At 25.6% G+C, this 16,202-nt stretch overlaps 1 protein-coding gene across 1 annotated transcript in view; it reads left to right on the top strand.

Moving 5' to 3' along the window:
• LOC112692894 (glutamate receptor ionotropic, NMDA 2B) overlaps nt 1-16,202 on the top strand; it is a 384,123-nt gene that overhangs the window by 179,097 nt on the left and 188,824 nt on the right. The gene's annotated exons all lie outside the window — the stretch shown is intronic.

Here is a 16,202-nt window from a genome sequence, read left to right as displayed (position 1 = left end):
ACGTTATTACATAAAATATGTTTTATGTACAACTTACAATGAATGTAAAATCTTTGAACGGTGGGTAATGCAATTGGTTATAATTTATGGATGACTGATATTTATTTCTAAGTTGTTAATGAGACTAATACAAAAACACCAAATCATACGCAGCGAAAAAAATTTACAAATTTTATATATATTCATTTCTTATTATTATATATTTTTAATTTTCTTTTTATTAATTCAAATTTTCAGTTTTAACTTGTTTTACTGTCATATTATTCGAATTTGAATTTGAAAATTATAATCTAATACTACCATATTCCATGCATATTTTTATTTGTTTTGAATTATTTTTGAACTCATGTTATTACAGCTATCTACTATGCATAATACGTTTTATATTATTGGTATTTACTAATTGTATTTCACAATAGCCTAAAAAACCAAATTATTTATTGTCAAATATATTAATATATATTGTGTGTTTTGGTTGCGTTACCAGAAATACTGTTAAATTTATGTAATGATTTAAGGTAAATATCTAGCTGACTATTAACATTTTCTTATTAACGCATAAATATAAATGTCTTTTTTTTATACAATATGTTTTATTAAAATTGATCAGCCAAGTTTTGTTTTTAATATTAAAATAAACAAAAATGGAATTTGTTTGTCTGATTTTCAATAGTTTTATAAAAATAATGCGTACAAAAATTCCATCATGATTGGTCCATTAAAAATTGGTCAATTTTTGCATCTATCAATTTAGTAAGATTGTTACAGAAATTTTGATTTTAGTATACTACATGGAAGTAATTTTAATCAAAATGTTTCTTGATGTTTGGCCCAATAGCTTACAGCAATATCACAGGTACAACAGACACCTACTATTTCGTGCGCACACCATCTATCTCGACCAAATACGAACTTGGTTGGATACACTATACATGAATGTAGTTTAATCAGCTTGGTGTGGATCAACGCGCAAATCTGATGAGCTACGTGATGTAATAGAGTACATGTGTGTGTGTGTGTGTGTGTGTGTGTGTGTGTGTGTGTGTGTAAAACGAAAAACTAAAAATAAGGTAACTAAAATGATGCTATTTTTGCCACAAATAAAATGAATAACAAATTAAATGACTAAAATTTATTTACAAATATAAAATTTATAGTAAAAATAATAATAATAATAATATTGGGTTGTTAATTTAAATATAAATCGTACGTATATGTAATTATTTGAAATTTTAGTGCTTAATTGTAAATATATATAAAAAATAAAAATAAATGAATGATAAAATAATAAAATAAATAATTAATGGGGTAAAATGAGTGAACTACGTATATAATAATACATTGCTTTATAATAATTATATTATCATAACATACAAAATTAATACAACATATAGTGTCGTATAAATATAAACGATCTAACAGTAAGGGTAGATCCTTTGGTTCTTTAATAATAATAAAATACAAACTCACAAAATATATCGGCGTAAGATTTTTTGGTATTTTCTAGAACTCTGAAATTGTTCTGGTCAGATGTTGTCATCTAAAAAATAATTCATACACAGACATATTTGTGGTAGACATAGTAAACTAACGATTTAATAAACCATTTACATTTTTTAATGGTGCTATTTAAATTTTGAAGTTTTTAAAACAAGATGTGAGATAGTTAATTTTAAGTTTCACTAACTCAAAAAAAGTGGTATTGTTCATTTATCCTATTTTCAGTTCATAATGAATTATTTTAAGTGAATATTTATAAAAAAATTCAAAATAGTATTATATAATACTACTAAAATATTTTTACTATACAATAATAGACTAAATCTTAACTATTTGTTTTATTATAACAATGTCAAACCTTTCATTATCCATAAAATATTTGAGTACTATAATATAGAAGTTTCGTAATGATGTCATATACCAATACTATAACATTTTTTTTTCTATCTAAAATTGTAATTTTTTTTTCATTCGAGATTTATGTTTTAATTATTACCTTTTGAAATTTGAATACCTTGTATATTATATCATACAGCTGATATCGCCGGTTGTTGAACGTAAATATTACTGATAGAATAATAAATAATAATTGTGATGCATAAAAATATTAGTATGCACGATCTACCGAGCTGTTTTTAAATTTTTATATTTATCTCGGTAAAAACATTTAAAAATTTTAAAGATTATCGAGTACATATTCATTGACATATAACTACCATCATTCTTACTCGAATAAATGGAAAATAATTCAATACTTTTGAAAAGGAAAATAAATAAACCCAATATTTTTTCTAACTACGCCATAGACAAGGGTATTAGAGTTAATATTACCTACTACTTACACTACTATTTTTACCATTATAGTTATTGATTCATAAAGAATAACATGATGTATTGTGCAATTAAATACTTGGATGAATAAAATAATGCTTAACCCATAGAAAAATTTATCTCACTTCGACTACTGTACGTTAATTAAATTAAAGGCTATAGTTGAAATTTCTTATAATGATTGTTGTGCTTAAAAAATGTTGGGGTATGATATTTCGATTTTGCTTGATTTTTCTTTATTAATTTGCTTATAATATACAAAGTGTAAAGCTATGCAATTTTTATTTTTATTACATTTTCATTCATAGATATTTAAACTTACTATTTAGTTAATTTTATCGTAAACATCTTATCGTCAAGGGTACACTATAGTTTAACTAAGCCACCTATTAAATATTTTAGTCTTAATAATTTTTGAGTGTGTCCCTGCTACTGTAGGGATGCCAGATTTCAAAATAAAAAATACGGGACAAAACTATAAAAAATTAAATTAGGGTTGGGGGAATCGAAAATTGGCCGTTGGGTACCTACCATAATAGATAAGGTAATCTCTTTTCTATGCTACCATCCCAGTATATTATACGAGTAGATAACTTTTATACAGTTTATTTTGTTGAAAAATGCTTTTTTAGAAATCACATAAAAATATGGCACAAAATATTTCACAATGTAAGAAAAAATAACTAGTTAAATGAAAATAATTAAATAATTTTCAACAATTAATAATATTCATTATTCAAACTATTAATTCTTATTATTTATTTAAATAAAAATAAAAATTTTATTTTTATAACATTATTAATAAAAAGATTAGAATCGTGTAGACTTATACAACTAATTTAAAGATTAAAATGATCACAAATATTTTATTCGATAAATTATTGAGTTATAGTTAAGACTCAAGAGTTAAGGAACTTTCTTAACATTTTAGTATTAAATAACAATATGCTTAGGAAAACAATTAAAATATAATTTTAAAACTTAACAGTAGTTACCTATGCCTATATTTCAGTCTTTAAAACTTGAATATTATTAGATAAAAAAATTATAAATATTCATATGTAAAAAATTGTAAAGAAAAAGAAAAGAATATACTTATACTTTTATTAAAAAATAGAAATTTAAAAGCTGATGTACTTAATTATGATTCAGACTTTTTTTAGTTTTCTTTTATGTCACTATTATTTTATTTTTTTTTGAGATGAATGAATTTGTTTTAATAAATTTTTTAATAATGTCCAAACATAATTTGTTAACTCTTCTGCTGTTTCACCAGGCAAATCGGTAAATTCAAGAATAATTGTTTGCAAGCCACTATCTGGAGAAAAATATCTGACTAATAAAGGAATCATCTTTAGGTCTTTGTGATTTGAAGAATCAATTGAAATTGAAACAAAATTTCCATTACTTAAATTAGTTTTAAATTTTTCATTGGTATATGCATATAAAACATTGACAATGACTGCTTTAGTTTTAGTACAACTACGACTGAACTTCTGTCACACATTTTACGTATCAACTATGAAGTACAGTCCATAGATATAAAACTATGGTTATTCTGGCATAAATGAAAAGCCTACGTTTCTTCATTTGCGTATGATAATTTATCACAACCAATATTTTTTTTTTTTTTAAATAATTAGTAACTGAATTACCTTTTTCAGATTCAACAGCAAGCTTATGGCGTTTTATATTAATGTGCTGAGTTATGTCAGATTTTCCTCCATGTTCTATACTAAAAATTGCTCCACATTTGATGCATTAAATTTTGTCGATTACTCCTAGCTTCAAACATATTTTTAAAAACTCGTATTCTTTTTGTAAATTGCCATTAAAAATCTTTTAAGTTTTGGCATAGTTGCTATAATTGGAGTTTATAATAAATAAATAGTAGGCGAAGAACAGAAACGATAGGAACAAAATATTATTTTTTTTTAAATAAATATCTATCAAATTCAAATGATAAGTATTAATAACTGAAAAATAAATAAATGATAAGTGATAAGAAACGAGTATGCAGTAGTTTACAATCTTGATTTTAAATATTGACGTTAAGAACCAGATTCCAGATTGTTTACCGTACGGTAAGTGATTGGAACGCATAGACCAGACACATCGTGACGTTGCGGTTGGCAATTCTATTTTTACGGGAAATACGGGACGAGAATTTCATAATACGGGACATTTTTACGATATTTGATCTGTTACGGGGACACCGGGACGCTGCCATGAATTACGGGACATTCCCGTATAATACGGGATGTATGGCATCCCTATGCTACTGGGTCCACTACCACGATTAATTTAGATTTCTTATGGTTATTGTATATTGAATTCATCTATTATAATTGTGAAAAATCCCTATTAGTTACCCAAGGGACATTTAATACTTAAAAATGTCGGCCAATAAATTATAGCTATTGTACATTGCTAACTTTCTATGCATTATTTTGACAAATGATAAAATTTCAAATGGATGAATGATAAAATGTAATTATATTTACTATAATGGTAATCTCGACTCATGCTTGTTGAAAAGATCGTTAATTTGTACCTTTTATAAATTTGAGGTAGTTGATAGGTGTAATTTATAATAATATATTTTATAGTTACAATGAAAGTCGACAAAGTAGGTTATTATACGGTTTTAACGCGTGAACATGGTTGATCCGTTTAAACGAAGTATTTTCAGGATGTACATTTTTAACCAAATGCAAATTAAAGATAAAAACGATAGTAGTTATTTAGATTTTTAGAACATGTATAAATTACTTGGATGTGAATTGGCGTTTTATATTTTTTTTAACAAAGCAAAATTAAATTAACTTTATTATAAATTTGAGTTTCTTTGTTTCGCTATTAAAATGTATTTGGCAATTGGTTATTGATATCTTTTAATTTGCATGATATTTATAAAAATACAAATGTAATTAATAAAAACCCAACGTCATTGGTTCTTTATTAGTAATCACTATCGTATATTTAAATAATTATTAACATTTGTATTCATTTTGTTCCCCTTTTGTAAATTAACGAGGAAAGTGGTACTTAAGCTTGAAAATCGTTGCTAACGTTCGTTTACTTTACATTCAATTTCTTATAATTTAAATTTTAATTTTATTCTTAAAATACATCGTGGTATTAAATAATTAATTTGTTCCAATTAAATTGAAATAATAATAAAAAAAAAAAGTGTTTAGTACAATTCACTTAAATTCTTTGTTATTTTATGTTCATTAATGTAAATATTTATCAGTACATTTATAAGCTTCGGAAATATTTAAATGTTATTTTAAAGTGATAAGTTATACCCATTTGTGTTTAATGTTCTATTTATAAATATATTTAATTTTTATTCTTAGAATATAGTAATATTATTAATCAATCGATAAACTGATGACTAACTGGTTAATTTAAAATAGTTTTCTTATTTAAAGTTGAATATGTATGAGATAAATATCGTGAATTATGTTTTCTTGATAAATCATTACTTATTTAATACACTGATTTATTATAAGCCTTAATGTAAACGAAAAGTCTTATTCTTAGGATCTCGAGGGAGTCCTATTCTTTTCTTAATTTTAAATATATCTTTTGTCTTGAAATTATCTTGCACAAAAAATCTTTTTTGTGTTTTGGTTTCACAATCAAGCTCTTTTACTACTATTTTATAAACGTTTAATCTTTCATATCGATTTATTTTATATGGAATCGACATCGATTTCGTATTTTTAATTCTTATTATTCTTAATTATACTCATAAAATTGATAAGAACTTTTCATAATTATGTATTTATCTAACCCTCTCTTAAAATAAAGGGAAAATAATTCTATTGTTGTATGGCTACCATAGTTATATGTTTGCTACATAAATATTTTAAACTATACTATTAAACAGATACTTATGTAATAGAAGATATCAGTTTATTTTACGTTCCATATTTCATTAAGACTGTTTACAGTACTATTGTTTTATTTACATATTACCCATTTATCTTCTGTCTATGATCAAATTTGTTGGCAGGAAAACTTTTTAAGATTACAACTAATTAAGTTTAAATAATACGTGTATAAAACAAAATAAATAATTTTTAAGTTATTTAATTATTACCCAAACCGTAAAATTGGACTAAGTATTATTGTTGACCTACCTAATTTATCAATATTATTTTTGCTTTTGGTTATAATTTGATATTTATGTAAGAAATATATAACGATCAAATAACTAAATTGCAAATATTATCATTTTATTGTGCCAGTATAACCATGTACGTATATTTGATTTTATGATTTCCATATGCGTCTCTGGTTAGGTACCATGGTAACGTATCCGTCTTTTCCAACAGATAATCATATTATGTCGTGTCACTTATATATACTATGACTGCTGATCACATAGTATTTCATTTACATAGATTCAATTTTTAAACTTTGTTAAGTATTAAAAAAAATCGTATACTTGTGAATATTTTATTATAAATTTCTCAAAATTACAAACATAGTTTCAAATCGCAATACATTACGTATAACAGTATAATAAATATTATTTACGGGGCATTGTTAGCATTATACATGTTTATTTCGCATCTTAAATGTATGTACTGCAAAAATGCATTATTTTATAATTGTAGTGAGAGTATTATATGTATTAGTTGTAGGGAACTGAAAAGTAATAGTGAAGTGAGTATAATATCAAGAATAGTTATAATAATAAATGAAAAAAAATTATGATAAATTATTAAAACGTCTTTCCATAAAAATGCTGTTAAGTATTTATGTATAGTTACTTTTTACAGTAGCGATATTAAACTCTAAGTTGTTTATCATCGATCATGGTATGTAATTGAATTGAAACTGTCAGTATGCTTTTTTATAGTAATGAACAGTTACATTTAAAATTTAAAATAATAATATGTCGAAAGAAAACTTAGATGAATAATATAAAAAATGTATGTATAATTTCAATCGTATTACTGAAAGCCAAAAAAATATATTGTTTTTTCATAATACATGTAACCAGTACCTAGCCAATGATTTACAACAATATTATATATTATAAATTACATTATTATAATTTTACACTATTAAAATTCTTAAACCATTAGATAGAGTAAAATACCAACTGAAATCATTATTGTCGAGTTACTATCTTTATTGTTGATATTTGATGCTTTAAAATTATTTTTAAGTTACCGCAAAACAATAAATTTGTAAACTCTCTAATTTAAGATACTCTCTAAGAAGATACTACTCTAAGATTCTCTCTTTAAGAATACTCTCTAATTAAAGAACTTTAGCCAGAATTAGTCATCGTACATGGTCACTCTTGATGCCCTCAAGTCAATAAAGTATTGAAAGGTCTAATCAAAATTTAAAACACATGTTACGATCATGGATGGCTGATAATAAATCCAAAAAGTGGAGCTTTGGATTAAATTTTGTTAAATGATAAAATTCTTTGCCAATTATGTGATTCAAATAAATAAATACAAATTCAACGAGAATGTAGACACGATAGTCAAATCATAGCTGTAAATAAAATAACTAAATGTTAGACATAAGAAATAGATTACAGTAAAAATATATTTTTACATCTTAATTTAAATTTATTTTTAACAAGGAAACAAAAAAAAAAAAAAATCGAACGACTTTGAAATTAATCGATGCGTTGTATTCGGAGTACCAAAATTTTATACAGGACCTATAGATTCGCCAAACATAAATTGTATGATCACAGTACAAAATCAAAAAGGATTGCATAAACTTGAAACAAAATTTGGTTTATTTAAAAGATGGTTCTGTATTGAATGATTAAAATAATCAACTTCTCAATGGACACTATTAAGTTGATAAAAATATTAAATATTCAGTGAGAAAAATGATAAAAAAAAATTCAGCAGAAGAAGAATTTTTCTCTTATTCGTGTAAGGCAAAAATTCCTTGCCTATCATGTAGGTATGTATATTTTGAAAATAATATGTTATGTAACAATTTATACCATAATCAATCGTCGTGCAAAAATAATTAATATATAATTTCATAATATTTCATAGGTAATATTTATAAGTCATTTATAAAATATAAAATACGTAAAATTTATAAATGTGAAAAACGAAAATATAACATAATACAATATAATTTATTGACTATTGTTATATTTTTGTTCTTAAAATAGTAATGAAAAGTATAATTTACCATTATATATAATTTATAACTAAATAACATAAACAAATTGTCCATTTTATGAAATGGGTGTATATTTTATGAAATTAATGTTCAAATACTCTATTTTCGACATAAATCGATCTGAACGAATTTTACACTCTAGATATTGCGTTCATGAAATGAATGGTTTCACTATGTAAATGTGACAAATATATTATCTCAACATTTTGGTATAATTCAAACTCGTTGATATATCGAATATATAATTGTAGTATATGAACAAAACTACACATAGCACTTAAATATTTGAATATAAACATTAAGATGGTGTTCTATTAGTAAAGTTTTATTGAATAGCGTTCTTAGTAACTCTAAATTGACGTGAGGTGTATGTGAATAGGAAGTTGTTTGTGCATATAAATCATTGCATGATAGTATTTACATAATACAGCTTGTAAGATCTCTTGGGTATCGAATAAAAGCAGAAGACCCTTCGAATTCCTCTGGCATTTCGTAAATAAAGGGTTGCCAAGCATATGAAGGAAACAATCAAAACCAAGCCAAAGTTGGTTTGTGAATATAAAAAACAACCTGAAAAAACTTTGTATTGTTTTCGAGATATTAAGCTGTAGGATAACAGAAATGTACTTAAGAATAAAAAATAAAATAAAAATATTTCTAAAATAAAACCAAACAAATAACTAATACGTGATTAATAATATTGTGAAGCTAGACTTCTTATTGTTAAAATAACTTTGTCATCATACTCATTAAGGCATCCCATTTACATTTAAACTCAAACAAATTAATACTTCAATCGATATTAATTCACAAATCTTTACTCAAATCATGTGAAGTAATTTATTGCATATTAGTTATTGTACTTTTAAATAAGAACGATAAACAGTAAGCCATCCTTATTACCTCTAAATGTAGTTGTCTCACTTCTGTATTATACTAAAATCTATTCATATTAAGTTATCTTCTTTCTCTCTTTTGATTAATTGTCATAATTGTTGTACAATAGCTTAAATAAATCATATAATGTTTTCAGCAACTCATAGCGCTAAAAAAATAAAACCTATGTTATTTATTTATTTATTTTTTTTTGAGGTAGAATTAATACCTTGTATATTTACCAAAGTCATCCTTGTTGATCACCGTGGATTAAATTTTCGAATATTTTTGATTTAAAAATGTATAACTGTTTATTAATACACTGTTGTAATGGCTCACAATTTTTTTCATTTCCATTTATTAGTAAATTCAATATATAACTAACCCTTTAGTTATTGGATCACTGAACACCATCACTTTTAGATCCAATTAGTTGTACCTTACAGTTTCTTTATTAACATTATCGACATAATCTGTGTGAATGAAAAAACAGTAAAATAGCTTTATACAACTGTAATATAATAAAATATATTTATATATATATACTACTATATTATGCAGGAAATCTGAAATAATTTTTTTGATTTCAAAAAAACGAGGCGTAAAAATTTGGTTAAACGATATTTATCATAGATAAAAGGGAAGAAATCATGGTATCCCGACGGTGACTACACCTGTGACATTATTTTGTCAAAAAAAAACGTGTAATTAAATCTCTATGCAAGCCATTTATTAATAATATATCATGTTTTAAAGGTGGGTTAATGCAGTGATTTGAATGATTTGGATCCTTTAAATCATATAAATAAATTTATATTATTTTTATTCCGTTCTCAAAAATATAATTTGATTTTATGTTATTTTAATTAAAACTGATTAGCTCACTAGAAAATTCATTCGTTTATTCTCATGGTATTTTATATGTGTATATGTTAAGGTGTATGACTACATGGTAGTGAATATTGACAGTCACCGGTGTATGTTGACATTTACCGATCATTTTGGTGAATGTTATCAATTATTTCAAATATCTCTCTATGCGGACATTTACCAGTATTTGTTAACATTCACAATAGTTATTTAGTGAATGTTGACATGCCTGATAACATATAAACGTTATACGAAGTATTTAATATATATTTTTTATTCATAAAAAGATAAAGTTATGTATTTAATTGATATTAAATCTATAATTTATTCTTCTATAGGTTAAATGTGGTTAATATTTATTAGTGTATGATCATTCACAGGTTGATTTATTTATAGAATTGTTAATTTACTTTCAAATAAAATATCCCTAGAAAAAAATCCAATTTAATGACTATATCGACATGAAAAAAAATCGATTTGTTTACATTCCAAGAAGTTTTGAGAAGAAACGTTCTTTGTAAAAATCTTAGGACAGTCGTGCTAATACTTAATAACTACGAATTTAAATATGTCTTATATTCGCCTAAAAAAAAAAAAAAAAATTATTTCGTGGTTGCTTTTTTTGTAAAATTCTTTGATGGAAATTCTTAATTGATTTCTGATTGACGTTGTCATAAAAATTATTCATATTTTGAATCAAAATGGGAACCCACTATATACGAGTACATAAGACATCTCAAGTGAATAAGACAGTCTATCCGTTGGATTCTCTTTCCTCAAAATGGATGAGAATTTTGAGAAGAATGATAGGTATAAACGTATGGCATATATCTATAAATCAAAATAGAACCGATCTTAATCGGACAATGATAAGTATTTTTCAAATGGAAAATAAAATTTGGGTACATTTTGATATTTAATTCGAAAATATATAATTTTCCAAAAAATTCTGAAGTATTACAAATTTTGAATGAATGAACATGTGTTTAAGGTTATGACGGTAAGCGTGAATGACGGTAATACACTCGTGTTATTTGTAGTTAGTTTTTATCATTATCATTATTAAATAATCATTTCAACCTTCGTAAAAATATATAATGGTAATACTGCGATTTCAACCCACAGGACAAAACTGATCAGTTTTGTCTTTTATATCGATTTTTGGTACCGTAAATTTATTATTCTCAAAACGTACATAATAAAATGTTAGTAGGTAAAGCTATAAAAAGACAAAGTGCCCGCAGGAATACCGAAATTGTTTTTACGGCTAACAAAACAATAACTCAACTATTGAGTTTCAACGATAATCATCATATCACGATATTTTTCTTACTGGAGCAGCGATATCAACGTCATTCAACATAGTTGTCATTGTACCGACAGATTATGATAACTAACTTTGAACGGTTCTCACTATATGATTCTTCACAAAAAAATCATGGGAGGTCATCATAATAATATATTATCATTAAGTATAAGTATATGAGCTTTAAAAAATTTGTTAAACTAGATGTATTGTGTACTGTCACCATAACCACATTTCTTTTATCTTTAATTTTATTTTAATTATTACCCTTAGTTTACATGTAAACTTTAATCAGTAGAGGGTATTTTCAGAATATAATAATCTACGAAATAAAAGTATTACGCTACAGACTTTACCCAAATTATTTGAACAAGTTCGAATTCGTAATAGTAATTTATGTGAGAATTTATTTTTTTATTTTTGGTAAAGGTGTTCTACCAATGTTTATAATAAAATGATATTAGTCATTTACAAACAGTATTTAAGCTCGTATGTTATTAAAATATCGATAGTTTATTTGAATTTCAATTTTGTATGGTCAACAATGTTGCATAACGAACAACGTTTATTGTTCAAAATATATTTTGTTCCAAATAAATGAAAATCAGTACCTACCTTAAACGGATACAATAAGCGATATTTAAAAATATTCAAATCAAACTATCATAGCCGGCAATAGTTAAACCATTATAACAACATTTTTATCTTCACATGCTACACAGTCAGTTTAATAGAACATTAAACAGTTGTTAGTAAAAATGGTTGACATCAGGGAACATTTAATATTTAAAACAAATAAAATTCTGTCATTAAACGGTCTTGACTATATCATTTGAGATCACTTGTTTTTAAATTACATTTTTCTGCACTACCTATAACTGCAATGTTTTAGTGACACTTATAGTCCATTGAAGACTTAAACTGGATGATTTTGGTTTTTAATGTAATTTTATTGTTCAAATACGTTTTATTTTGTGAGTACAATAATACTGTGCATTTTTTTTTTTATATACAATTATAGTTTAAAACTTCTTTAAAGTAACAATACAGATTTATATTAATTTATAATATATTCATAGTATTATTGAAATGTGATACCTTTATCTTTTTATTTTATTTGTGTGGGGTAAAATTAAATAAAAATAATTTACATTTGATTTATAAATGTAAAATTATAAACATAATCCGTATAGACTGCAATATATTTTCAATTTATCTTAATATTATTATCTAAAATTATGTGTATTAAGCTTTGTGAAAGCTATAAATACATAATAACAGAAATTGGGTTAATTTTTTTTAAATATAAGTTTTGAAACTATTATGAAAGTAGTGATTGATGTAGTACTATAGAAAAGCTGTAATTAGTATGAAATATGATCAACGCAAACATGGATTTAATAATCATCATCCTATTTTATTTTATTCATAAAGTTTACATACAAATGTTCATTTTTACCAATAAAATAACATACTATGACTGAATATTTTCAAAGAAAATTTCTATTATAGAAGTAAGATAAATGTAGCGAAAACAAAGTTTTAAACTAATAAAATAAACTTGTCAATGACGACATTAAACCAATTGACTACATAACAACTTTTGTGCGTTCTTGTATAGATCGATTATTATGCATCATCAATCTCAAGGTTTTTGAAGCTATAATTATAATTTTATTATATTTTTCTGTAAAAATCATAATTTTTTTCTTTTAAAAAAGAACTGTATATTGTTTCCATTACATAAAAAAAAGCATTTGCAGAGACATAATATAGTAGTTTTTCACCTAAACATTTTTTTTACTTCTACACATTTTATTATTACTGTATATCTATAAAAATTATTCTGGTATAAAATGCATTACTAATTAAACAATTATGTCGTATAGGCGACTACCCGAACTTAATGCAAACACTTTTTAGAGTCTTTTTGGGGTAGCTTCGTACGGTTATACTGATGGATAAATGTTTATCATGTATGTTGATCAGATTGTTAAGAAGAAGAATAAAACAAAGACGGTAAGAACATACCATGAAATTGGATAGTATGGATTTTAAAATATTTATTGTCGAATTTGTATAGATATTTCATAATTAGACATCAAATATTAAGGTTAGTCATTACTTAAAAATTATAAATTATATAAAATATCATAAAAAAAAATAATAATAATAATAAATATTAAACAAACATGAGCAATGTGAATATATACGATAAAAATAATTACAATAACGATTATTATGCAAATGATGTAACTAATCGACAATAAAATCTTACATTTCGACCGACGGCGTCTCGCAATAATTTACGGACAGCAATGTTGTGTGACGAGCCGACAGCGTATGGCGTTACAACAATGATGGACGATACTCGCGTGACCGACAAACAATGATGTGACATGAACGTAACGCAGAACAATACGAACAAAGTGCATAGGACCAAATTACGTGGATCGCAAACACGAGAACAGGAGACACTGCATGAACCAGAGGAGTGTCTAGAAGGTTTCGGAAGTCCAACTCCCCCAAAATGTAAAAGAACTCGGAAAAAAAATTGTTGCTTAATATTTGTACACAATTTAAGTTTCATATTATAAACATTTGCCAGGATTATTCATATATTCATAATATGATCCATTGTGGATCTATCTAATACTATAAATTGAATTATTACCACAGTTATCATCTCGTGAAATAAATGCACTTGTGAAATACGTGATAACAAAAATATTGAACCTCTCGACCAACGGTACGAACGGCACCTCAACGAGAACCAGCAAAGACACGTGGAAATCGACACTCCATCGCACATGTGAAAAACGGCTCTATTGCTGTCAGTCATCATGAAAATGAGCACACCCTGTAAAAAACATTGCCTATGGAACGATCCCAAAAAAAATCGCAAAACGCAAGTAAAAGCTAGACAAACAGGGTGGACGCGGAAAGCGTGAATGCCGGCAGTTTAGTGACGGACAATAGCATGTGCGGTGTACGGGTGTATACTACAGATTAGCCAAAGGATCGAGATTGACGCTGTTTGTTACAATCACGTGACGTAGCGTGATGTTTGTACCGCATGTTGAAACGATGCGGTTCGAATCACACCGATTATATAGTACGTCATAATACGTATCGAACGAACGTTGATGAGATGTCTGTGGTTTGGAGTTATTAACCCTTAAAAATACATATACACGTAAAATCGGTGTAAAGGTATTCCGGGAGAAAGAAACAAAAATTCTGTGCGTGTTTTTCGAAGAAGCCCGATATTTGCTATTGTCCAGAACGAAAAAATTTAATTTTAATTCGTTTCTGTAATGAATGATTGTAACGAATTTATGTATATTTATAACTTAACACTGGGCAACGGCTTTTTCAATTAATAATTGGTGTACATAAAAATCGATAATCATAGCCTTAACAGGTTGACTGCCACGTTAATACTACGAAACTTGCTATTATCGCCGCGTAGGACCTAATAACCCTACAGTATATTTTACTGCCAGATTTTGCAGGGTCTTCAAACCCTGATTATAGTTCCAATTGATTTCCATATCTCGTAGGGTTTTTGAGAACCATCGAAATACATAATTTTATATAAAAAAATATTTTGTTGTGGCCTCCTTGGAAGTTTTTTTAAATGGTTTTGAGGTATAATGTTTCTTTGTGAAGTAAAATATAATTTTATTTTAATTAAAATTCAAAATACAAGAATTCATGAAAAATTATAGTGGCAATCACGTCAAAGTCATTGTTGTCATAAACTATAATAACGATATCAGTAATATTAACAATACGTCTTATATTAGAGCCGTTGAAAATAATAAAATATTATTTTGTACGTTATGGGAAACAAAAATATTGGATGTGCATTAGCTTATAAGCATACCGTAGCATATGATGAAACCTATATTTTTAAGATCAATATTTAACATTTTTTTAATGTATTTGATGGTAGGTTTGCAAATCGAAATTTACTTGATTTTACCATAACATCAAATCAGCGGCTTATATACTACATATAAATTGCCATGGGTCTATCATCATCAAAGTATAACAGTACATATATTTGCTCATCTCAGAGTGTATATAAAATTTACAATGTATAAGAGGTATAAGAAAAAATAACAATTTATTATTTTTATTTTATAAGCCAAGTACTATTACTTTTTTTTTTCTTGAAGGTTTTTGCAATAAAATACTATTATTACTTTATAACGTTGAATTATCGTCTTTGAAATTTTCTCGGCAAAAACGACCATTTTATTAGTTGTCAAGTTTATTTCGACCCTTGATGGTTGTATTAAAATTGTTCAGGGCCATTGGTGTGTGATATTTTCTTTCTCGAGTCTAAACGATTGTCTAACACTTGTATGTAACTTCAATGAATAATTGTATTAGTTTGAATAATATTCATCAAGTTTTGATGTATTAAACAATATAAATAAGCAGTTGATTTATTTTACAATGGAAAAGATAAAAATAGTTAATATTAGTTTTTTGTTTAGTTATTTAATTATATTATATATAATATATATATATATATATACATAAATCAATTTTTCTGAAAGTATGGGTATCGAAAAATGTTGAACAAGTCAATAAAAAAATTGAAAAATTTATGTAATAGTTA

Source organism: Sipha flava, unplaced genomic scaffold (assembly GCF_003268045.1).
Source record: "Sipha flava isolate LNK unplaced genomic scaffold, YSA_version1 78_pilon_pilon, whole genome shotgun sequence".
Taxonomy (NCBI): Eukaryota; Metazoa; Arthropoda; class Insecta; order Hemiptera; family Aphididae; genus Sipha; species Sipha flava.
Note: the sequence above shows the minus strand (reverse complement) of the source record. Positions and strands in the feature narration are given on the sequence as shown.